The sequence below is a fragment of the Ailuropoda melanoleuca genome, chromosome 14, assembly GCF_002007445.2.
Source record: "Ailuropoda melanoleuca isolate Jingjing chromosome 14, ASM200744v2, whole genome shotgun sequence".
Lineage (NCBI taxonomy): Eukaryota > Metazoa > Chordata > Mammalia > Carnivora > Ursidae > Ailuropoda > Ailuropoda melanoleuca.
In genome coordinates, this window is record NC_048231.1 from 17,344,072 (window position 1) to 17,355,356 (window position 11,285).

Sequence of the window (11,285 nt, forward strand, 5' to 3'; positions counted from 1 at the left end):
TCGTCTTTGTGGATGAACAAGGGCAGAAGGAGGGACTGAAAGTTTGCGTCTCTGTAGCATTGCAGTGCCTGGCACATAGTAGCTGCTCAATAAATATCTATGGAATGAACAAATACATTTACCTGGTGACTGTTTTGGGCAAGTGGTGGAAAACTGGGAAAATTGGGAGGTAACCAAGAACCAACACTTTCACACATCAGTGCAGTGCTGGACCAGCATCTAGGCACCCAGTTATCACCCTGGTTTCACTTTGCTTCACCGGGGGTGGAACTGATGCCAAAGCCTCTCTGCACATGGGGCAGAATCATTATTCAAAATAATTTATGCCCCCTCCCCACAGCGCATTTTCCCCTTTCCCCTCCTTAATCAAGGTCTTAGCCTGACGTTGAATTTCCATTGATTAGGTGGTATAGGAGCTCGGAGTCCAAATTATGATAATAAAAGAAAATAAAGAAACACAATAAGGGATTTGAGGGCTGAAGCTCATGTCTACCATTCTCATCAGGATGTGTAGATGTCTTTGGCTCCGACTCCACAAATAAATCGAATCCCCTTGAAGTCAGGCTATGTCTTCTAAGTTTATTATAATCTATAAATTTCCCCATCAAGTCTCCTGCCTACTGAGCCTCCAATAACTGCTGGTGCCCGGGTGGAACCCTGAGGATTATGAAGCCACAGAGTGTCAGAATTTGTGGACTATAAGCCATGAATCAATAAAAACAGTTAAGTTTTCTCAAGATGCTTTTAATCCATCTCTTTCATAAAAATGAAAATGCAGCAATCTTCTGATCAAATGTTATTTTTTGTTTGGGTAGCTTTGGGGAAATTATGGAGCTATAGGGAAACTCAAATCCACCCCTACCACCACCCCCAACCTTCCAGGCCATCCCTTGGCACTGCCACCCCCAAGTGGGTGAAGGATTGCCTAGCCAAAAAAACCTGCCTGCCACAGTCTGAGAGCTTTCCCAACGTTGGAGTAATTCCTATGAGTGGCCACTAGGTGTCAGGTCAGCTCCAAAAGTCCTGGTGAGCGCGTCTCTTCCAGATCTTACAGACTGCTTTGCAGCCTTTGTCACGCACTTTCTGTGATCTACCAAACTTCTGCCCCTCCAAGAGCCCAACGTGAAATCTGAGCCCTGAAGGGTCCAGCAGCCTGACACTTGGGCAAACCTCTCCAAGGCTCAGTGTCCTCGTTGTGAATTGAGGTTTCTAACAGCTACATTTGCATCCTTGCTGCCAGGAAGAAAATCAGGGGCTGGTAAAAATCGTAAATATTCAGTCCCCTCCCCCAGTAAGCCTGCTCTGGAGCTGGGCAAGACCGCAGGAGGAGACAATGCTTCCTTTGGGGGGAACTGCACATGGGACTCGTCCTCTGACAATTGGCTTGCCAAGTCGGGAGGCTGGTGGGCAGGAGGACTCAGGGAGGAGCTGCAAGCCCAAGGTGGAGGTAGAGAAACCTTGCAGAAGTAGGAGAGGCTGGCAGGTGGAAATGGCCCAGAGGGACTGGCCCCACACTGAAGGGGATCAGGCTGCAGCCCGGGAAACAGCACCCTGCATGTGCCCCTCCTTCCATGCCCTAACTCAATTAGCTTTGTGCGCTAACTTTTTGCTCCTCCCAGAAACCCTGTACAGGAGGTCTGTTCTTATCCCCATTTTACAGTTGGGGAAAAGGAGGCATGGAGAAGTTAAGCATCTCACTCAAGGTTTCTTGCTAGTAAGTGGTGAGGCTGAGATTCAGACCCTGACAACACAGCTCTGGTTCCCTGGGGTCTTAACCACTATACTTCCTGCCCCTCCGTGGCTTCCAAGTGGCAGCTTCAGATCAGGACAGTGAAGTTGAAATGCATTTACTCTGTCTATACTTTTTCTGCAACGAAGGGAGGAATAACTAAATTCACAAGCAAGCATAAGATCCAGGCCAGGCTGGACTAGCCAGTGGGAGGGAGGCAAAGGCAGATGGTAATGTTGTATTGCCGCTGATTTTTGAAGGTCAGGTTGATAGGCTCTCCCTGTCCCCTGCATTGCTCAGGAATTGCACCAAGGGAGGTAGGATGGGAGAACAGAAGGAAGCATCTGGAAAGTTCTGTGTGTCAGCATCATAAAGATTCTGGCATGTGACATTTCTGGGTTTGAATTCTGCCTGGCTTTACCACTTGCCAGCTCTGTGACTTTGAGCAAGTCACTCAGCTTCTCTGAATCTCAATTTCCTTATCTGTAAACAGAAACAATAATGCTAACCCCTACCCAACAGGATTGCTGTGAAGATTTAATGAACTCAGGCATGTGAAACACTGAGCCCAAGGCTTAGCACACAGTAAGTGCTTCTTATAAGCAGGACCTTGTTACAGTGGGCATTCCTTTCCTAGAGGGGGGAATGAGAGAAGCCCTAGGTCCAGCAGGCACAATAGTGGCCAAACCAAGCAGCCATCTTTGAAATATCCAAGTACCGGGCCTTTGAAACACCATGGAAGCATTCTAATCTCAGGCTTTGGTTTAAGACTTTCATAAAAAATCAAAAGAATTTGTCCAATTTTTTTTTAAAGATTTTATTTCTTTGAGAGAGAGAGAGCACAAGCAGGGGTAGTGGCGGAGGGAGAGGGAAAAGCAGGCACCCTGCTGAGCTGGGAGCCTGACACAGGGCTCATCCCAGGAACCTGAGATCATGATCTGAGCCAAAGTCAGACACTTAACCGACTGAGCCACCCAGGAGCCCCTGTCTGGAGTCTTAAGAACTGGAGGGATGTGGGGAGGACCAGGGAGCGGCAGCATCGTGTGGACAGTGCGGGGGACACAGTAGACATCTAGCATTCCTCGCAGCTGCTGAGGTCTGAACCCCTCTTCCTGAGCTGGGAATGCCTCACCTGACGGGAGGGGCAGCTGGGACTTGCAGCTGGGCCACAGAGCATGCCTACACCAGACACCGACTCTCCGAGCCATGTGCAGGAGCCGGCAGCCCAAAGCACCAACGAACACAGTGAATTCTAAGAGCTGCAGCACTGCAGCTGGCAGAGCCCTCGGACCGGTGGCGACGCTGCCGGGGCTGTTGAGGACACAGAGCCAGCAGGTCAGCGGTGTGAGCGGCAGCCTGGGCTGTGCGGCCGTGGTGACAGCTGCCGTGTCCTCAGGGGACCAGGCTGCCTTGCCAAGCAGGGGCTTGGGATTGGGTTTGTTTTGATGTGTTTTGTGTTCAACAAAATCAAACAATGATTGGCAAGGCAAGCCTGCATCCTAGACACTGGCTGCAGACCAATGGCCTTGAACTACAGGAAGGGAACATTTCTCCTTCAGGAAGCAGATGTCCTGGAGGGGGAGGGGCACCAGGGCGCTGGGAGGCCCACCTTGAGGCCCAGTGGTTTGCCTTTTAAGGAGGGTCGGTGGTGCGGCCCTGGGCGGGCTACTTTGGCTGTTCGGCCCCCACCTTAGGGAGTCTGTGGGTGAGCTGGAGTGGGGCTGGCTGAGCCGGCTGCCGCGGTGGCCAGGATGAAGAAGACGGAACTCTTCTGAGTGTGTCCATGTGTGCGGTATCAAGAACATACGGGGTCTTTTTCCCAGTTCCTGCTACCAACTTTAAAAACCCTTGGGGGGGGCGGTTGGGGGGTGCAGTGAGTTAAGCATCCAACTCATGGTTTCAGCTCAGGTTGTGATCTCAGCGTCGTGATTCAGCCCCCTGTCAGGCTCTGCCCTCAACACGAATCTGCTTGAGACTCCCTCTCCTTCTCCCTCTGCCCCTCCCCGCACCTCTCGCTCTAAAACAAACAAACAAACAAACAAACAAACAAACAAACACCCGAGAGATTTCCTGAGCGACAGGAGTGTCTTTGTTGTGCTAAAGAGGTGACCCAGGGTGGGTGCCTAGATAGCTTAGGCCTGCTGGTAGCCAGAATGACCAATCAGGGAGTAGAGGTTGGGACTTTCAGCCAATGGGAGAGGGGGTTGGAGATTGAGTTCAAATGATGTGTTCAATCATTCCTACCTCATGAAACTCCGGTGAAAACTCTGGACGGTGAGGCTCAGAGGAGCTTGCTGGGAGGGGAAGCTTCGCACCGCCTTTGAGATCTCGCCCTGCACACATCTTCATTTGCCTGCCGCTGAGCCAGAGCCTTTATAATAAAACTGTAATCATAAGTATAGCACTTTCAGTGAGTTCTGTGAGTAGTTCCAGTGAATTATCAAACCTGAGGGGGCCCTGGGAAACCCCCACGTTGTAGCTGGCGGGTCAGAAGTACAGATATCCTGGGGAACCCCCTTGCAACCGGCATCTGAAGTCGTCTAGGTGATGGAGCGCTTAACCTGTGGAGTCCAACGCTCACTCTGGTGGTGGTGCCCCTTCAGCCCCAGGTGCGATGGAAAAGGAAACGTGTGCGCGAATGCGTTCTCACGTTTAAATTATAGACACATAATGTGCGTGCTCAAATATGTCCATGACCAGTAAGAGGGTGTCTGTGCCCAACAAGAGGGGCTTATCTGCGTACTAACCCCCAGATCCACCTGCTTTATTGCGGGCAACTTTAAGACCAAACTCAACCACAGCCACTCCCGGCTTGTACCTCTCCTGGCTGTACCTGAGAATTCCCAGCAGAGGGCGCTCCAACCCCACACAAGTTCTCCCCCTCCGGAAAGCTTCGGCTCTTTAAAGCCTGGGGTGGGGGTGGGGGCGGGCAGAAAAAGAAAACAGGACCCCAGACTGGCTCCAGGAAATCAAATTCAGATGCCCAAAAAGGGCCGCAGTGCTAGTGGCTTCAGCGACACTGGTCATTGCAGAGGAGCGTGGGCCAGAACTCAGCCTGCCTGGAGAGCAAGCTTCTCTGCCCAGGGGCAGGCCCAGGTTCTGTGGGAGCTGAGCTGTACGATCTGGGGGACCGCTTCACAAAATATACATTTACAAATACAATATGAGGTAAGTGGATATTTATTTAGAATGAGGAAAAAGTCACAACAAAAGGCACATTTTCTAAAAGCCCATAGCAGCCTGAACGTCAGATCGACCCGGGCCTTGGTAGAGGGTCTCACTGAGGGAGGGTCCCTGCAGCTCCAGCCTCTTCAGCTTCTTTAGGGTCCCTGTATCTCCTCCAGCAGTGACCAGGTGCCTCCGAATAAGGAGTCCAGCCTGCCTCCTGAGTCCATCCTGCCATGAAAACATGCAAGAAAGACACAGCTCGAGCGAGCTGCCTCTCTAGGTCTCCACGCCTCTCCCACCACCACTGTCCTTGGAACAGCCAGCTGTAGTCACACCATGACCATGTGCGTGGCAGGCCGCTGTTCCTTCCCTCTCTGCCACACCCCGGAACCTGCCCCCTCTATCCCCTCTGCCTTCTCCCTCCTTGAGTCCTGGCTTCACAGTGGGTCCTCCACCCACCTGCCATTATTTCAAGATTGTAAAACTCACAGCCCCCAAAATGCCTTTCCTAAGCGCACTGTGATACAGGAAATTACCTAATCTTAAAATCAGTGGGGAATACAAGTCTGAGGGTTGGAGGGGGGGTGGTTAGGGAGAGCGATTATGCACTTCAGTTTATACTAAAGTGTAAGTGACTTCAATTAAATTCAATAAACATTTATTAAGAGCTTCCCCTGTGTCCAGTGCTATTGTGGGTAGGTTTGGGATACATCAGTGAATAAAACCAAACCCATCTCTTACATGGAGTTTACACTCCAGCAAGAAGAGACTGACCACAAACAATATATAATCAATATACAACCAATAAGTGAGTCCTACAGCATGTGAGAAGATGTTAAGTGCTATGGGGGGAAATGAGCTGGGGAAGGAGGTTTGGGAGGGTCATGGCTGGGGGTGGGGGCAGTGACAATTTCAGGCAGGTAAGAAGTGGTATTTGAGCTCATTTCAGTCAGGGGAATGACTTAAAGAAGACTAGACCCGTGGTTCTCAACAAGGGGGTGATCCCGCGTCCCCGAAAGGACATTTGGTCATGGCTGGAGATGGTTTTCGGTTGGCATAGCCTGGGGAAGGGTGCATCGAGCAGGGAGAGGCTGAGGATGCTGACAAACACCTGCGATGCACACAGGAGCCTTGCTGTAGACGGAATGTTTGTGCCTCACTCCCTAATTCGTGTCTTTAAATCCGAACCCCCGAGGTGATGGCATTAGGAGATGGGCCTTTGGGGTGTGATTAGCTCATGAGGTAGAGCCCTCGTGCAGGGGAATAAGGCCCTCCTGAAAGAAGCCCCAGAGAGCTGGCTCCCTTGGCCCTCCCCACGTGAGGACAGAGCAGATGGCCATCTGCGCACCAGGAAGCAGGTCCTCACCCCATCAATCCACGGGCACCTTATCCTTCCAGCCTGTGGAGCCGCGGAGAGATAAGCCTCTGCTGCTTATGTGCCACCCAGTCCATACTCTTCCATGGTAGCAGTGTGAACAAACTGAGACTAAATGAGGCAGGGGACAGGTGCTCCTCCCTGTCTTCCAGAGAGAGCTGAGAATGCCCGCCTGCCGCTCTCCCGGCCTCCTGTGCAATGTGAAGGGCAGGCCAGTACGGGCTTGTGGGAAAATCCTTCCTCCTTGCTAGAAGGAACAGCCACAGGGAGAGCCTGCCCTTCCACTCTGCTTCTGGACAGGATTGTGGGAGGGTGCCATATCCACCACATGGGCCGGAGGTGGCGTCACCAGAAATGCTGAGGATGGCAGGACAGAAAGATGGGGATGAGCCTGACTTCAACGACATCACTAAGTTGCTAGGCAACCCTGCTTCACACCTGCCCTGTGAAGTGAACCAGTAAATGTCTTTCTGCCCAGGCTTTTTTGAGTTGAGTTCTGTTACTTGCACCAAAGCATCCGAGGAGATACAGACCACCCTCCCCACGCTTCCTGTCCACACTATCACTGTGTGTCCACCGTCTGGAGACACGTGGCCCTGCCCTACAGGACCGGGAGCCCCCTGAGTCTGGGGCTGTGGTTCCATCTATGATCTCCAGGCTTAGCAACATGCCTGGGACAGAGTAGGGGCTCAGAGATATTTGAGGACATTTAGAGAATGGAAGACAAAGTGAGGGGATCCTGGCTCTCAGCAGCCCAGCTGTTGGGTTTCCTGAGAGCTGCCCCAGCAGACACACTGCACCCCAGCAGCCTGGCGGTGCCCGTGTGCAAACACGTCTGGGGTGAACGCCCACAGATGCCGCGGATGACGGAAGTGTTGGCCCAGAGGCTGCAGCTCCAGCACCACTAGGAAGCAGATATGCCAAGTGCATGGGGAACGGAGGCCTGGGAATTGCTCCATGGGGCCAGATTGGAAGCATGCTGTAAACGCAGGTGTTTCTTCTAGAAGAGGCCTCTCTATTGACACCCACCCTCCTACCCAGCCCCCACAGAGATAGACTCTTCCAGCTCCCAAGACCCTTGCCTCACAGGGCCGGAGAGGCAAGAAGTTAGCCAGGAACAAACTGGCCCAGTGGGGGTGTCCCCTGAAGGAGGGGTCTTCCTGAAACCTCAGTGCTAAGGACCTCTGACTGGGAGTTGAGAGGGTGACAAGGCGTTTTCCTCCTCGTCCCGAGCTCCTTCCACGATGCCAGGCTCAAGCCTGCCCCCTTCGGGTCTGTGACAGGGACCCGCATTAACCTGGCAGAAGGATGTCAGGAGAGCCTCCGGTGAGAAGGAGCTAGGGCCATCCAGTGGTTAGGGGCACAGGCTTCATGTCAGGCTGGGCTGTGCTGGAATGCACGCTCGGTGACCTCCTCCCCTCCCTCCTTCCCCTCATCATCCGCGGCGGTCCCACGATGTGCTGGGCACTGTGTGCTGTACCGGGGCTGCAGTCTTTGGCGTGGCGATTGGCCAGATGTGAATTCAAACAGCAGCCCTGCTCAGTGACATGGAGCTTGAACCCCAATCTGGGAGGCGCACAGAAGCAGAGGGCTCCCCAAACACGGCCGTGGCAAGGACCGCCTGCCGCCAAGGAAGAGTGTCCGGGGACGACGTGGCCGCCGCGGGGACTGCAGCACTCATTCAGCCCATCAGACTCTCATTACTGGGACAACAGGACCCACCTCCTGTGGCTTTTGGGAGCCGAAATGGGCCACTGCCCATAGGCCACGAACGCCCCTCGCAGGGCTCTGACTAGGGGCTTCCTTGTGGGCAGGGTGGCGGCCGTTACCATCAGGAGGCAGCGGCGGGCCTGGAAGCCTGGCAATGCCGCTACGGAGAAAGAAGGGTCTCGCACGGGCTTGTGCCGCAGGGGCCTGCCGGGGCAGAGCTGCGCTGTTCGGTTCTGGCCCTCCTGCCCTCTGGCCTGGCCTTTCCGTGCAACTGGACAGGCAGGCCCCAGGGCCCGGGCAGGGCCCGCCTGCTTCCCCTGACCTCAGCTGAGCTTCGGCTACTGGAGTCAAAACAAAATTCCCGAGTCAGTACACTCCTGGCCCCAGGCCCCACCATTCCTCTGGCTCAGGGGACTCCACAGCCCCAAGCGCAGTCCCCCTGCCAGGTGGCAGCTGAGTGAGCCGCTGAGCAGTGGTGACAAAGAACATAGCAACCAGGCTTGGCTGCACAGAGGCCTGGTCCGGAGCTGGCAGAGCAGCCCCGCTCTCCCCCCACTTCCGCCACTCAGGGAGAATGACACTTGTGGGGAACAGAAAGCCAGGGCAGGAACTTGGACACCTGAGCTCCCACCCAGAGGTCTGGGGCTGGCACACCACACGGGCAGCTAAGGGGAGCCCCTGGGCCCAGCCGTCACTGCCAAGCCCTCACCTTGCTGTCTGAGACGGGCAGTACCTCGTGGGATCATGAGGCCCCAGTCTCCTTGCTGCCTCAGTTTCCCCAGGAGGAACACGAGTGTAGGACGTTGAACACCATCACTAAGGACAGGGCAAGCTATAAAGGAGCAGAGTGGGTGGACGTCTGCTCAGACCTGCCTTCCAGCCAAAGACATGCTCTGGTCCAGGGAGGGGCCAAAGAGGGCCAAGGGTGCTCTGGGAGCGGGGCTGGTTTTATGGGTGCAACGTGTGCGGTCACACGGGCCCCGTACTCAGAAGGGCCTGGGGCGTGGTTTCATGGTCTCTTGTCACTGTCTTAAAATTCTTGATTATTTTTTAACAAAGGACCCTGCAAATTACATAGCTGGTCCTGTCTGAGGGAGAAGACGTTTATATACAAAGGGCCTTCCCATCTGGGAAACCGCATTGGAGGGTATGGGGACAGCCACCCCACCATCCTCTCCCCAACAACTCAATGAAGACATGGAAACTGGAGTGGCCTCCTCTCTTGGACAGATGGAATGTGTGTTTTCAGAAGAGCAGAGAGATCACGAGCAGCCCTGACTTCAACAGGTCGCCCAAAAGGCCAAGAAGAAAGAAGGGCAAGGGCCAGGGGAAGACCAGCCCCTCCTCCTTAGGCCCTGGCTACCTCTTCCACAAATGGGGTCGTGCGGAACACGGGTGAACCCCTCAGCTGGCACTCACCATTGCAGGAGGCTTCAGCGGTGAGGCAGGCAGGCAGAAGGGAGTGGGGGGAAGAGGTGGGAGGTGGTTAGGCCTCAGAGCCAGGAGAAAGACTCCTCAAGGTCCTCAGCCAGCTGGGCCAGCCCAGGCCTGCTCCAGCCTCTGGTCTCCAGCCAGGAAGTAATTCAGAAATTCCTCCAGAATGCTGCCGGGGCCTGCAGGCCTTGCCGCTCCCCACCCCCCCGCCCCCAGCCTGAGCCTGCCTGCTCGGTCCAGGCAGACTGCTAGTTTCCACCTCCCAGAGGCTGGCCAGCAGCTCCTGCAGCCTCCCCACCTCACTCACAGCCGGTCCAGGGTCAGATGGTGCCGGGAAAGAGCTGGCAGGAGGGGAGCAGCTCTGGGTCCTGGGCCAGGGCTGGGGAGAATCCAGGGTCCCCAGAAGAAGGTGGAGAGGGAGCCCAACCCTGGGTGTGTTGTGGGGGGAATGAGGGAGACTCAGGGATCTGCTTAGGGCCCAGCCTGGAGCCTGGCCTGGCTCTCAGAAGCCAGGCCCAGGGAAGTCTGCCCTCCCTGGCAAGACTGGCCAGGCTAGGCAAGAGCCAGGGCAGAGCCTGTCTCAACACCCCCACCTTCTGTCCCTGAGGGCGAGATCTGGGCCACTGGAGACTCCCTCCTTGGCATCTCCCTGGATCCCAGGCTGCTAATCCCCTCCCAGGAAAACGCAAACTGCCCTGGGAGGCCAGGAGAGGGCAGGAGAGGGGCGGGCCTCCCATCAGGCTTTCATCCTTCACACTTGTGGGAAGTTTGTGCTGGGCCAGCCTCAAGTAAAACCCCAAGAGGGCGAGGGAGGTCTTCAGTGACATTGGTGGTGAAGACTTGCTTTTGCAAGGGAGGAAGGACAGGCAGAAGGGTAGGTGAACTTACCTATTTCAGACTCATGTCCTGGACAGGCTTTCCTGCCTTGGGCCTGGGTCCCAAGGCTCACAACCACACGCCAGTCTCCACCTTCCTCCCCCTTCCTTCTCCAGGCTCAGGCTGGCCCTGTGGCTCCCTGGGGGGCTGCCCTCCCACTTTCGCAGACAGGAAAGCTGAAGCACCCACATGCTGGCTGAGGTCGACAACTAAGTGTCTGGACAGAGCAAGGCTCCTGCTACCAGCTTCTTGGGGGGCCTCCCTGGACAGGCCAAGGAAAGCTGTGGACTCAGATCTCAGCTTGGCCACTTGCTGACCTCAGGGCCTTGGGCCAAACACTTGACACCCCCCACCTGTAAGGGGAGAGTTAACAGCCCCCTGCTGGGGGCCCTGTGAACACAGACCTCAATAAGGATGATGGGGGAAGGGTGGCTGGCTGTAGGGAAGTCCTCAGTCAACAGGTCTTGCCCCTTTCCGTGGTATAACTCCGCCCCCCAACCCAGCTACTTCCCCTATGTTCCAACTGCCCGGTGCCCGCTCCAGGCCTGGTTCTCAGACTCGGTGTTATCAAGCTAGAGGGGATGTGAATGTGTCCTCGGAGAGCTCCCCAGGCCCAGCTGCAGCTCTGATCACCAACACAGAGGAGCCTGGGTTTCCCTCCCTGGAGGCCTGATTGGAATTCCTTCCATTGTTGAAAGAATCCAAAGGTATTTTAACTCCTCCCGGGTGTAGCAAATTTGCACGAGCTGTGGAACACAAATCTTCATTCATCTCCTTTAATAATGAATGGGGTCCCCTGGACGAGCCTTCATATCCCCAGGGCCTTTGAGGGTCTGAATGCAAAGCACAGTCCTCTGGTTAGCCCAGAAAACAACTCTGCCAGTTCTTCCCGTCTGACCAGACGACCCTCTGCCACCATGGCCTAGCCTCTGACCTCCCGCCCCCACGTCCCCTGCTTCTCAGAGGCCTCATATAGCTCCCTGACTCAGTTTC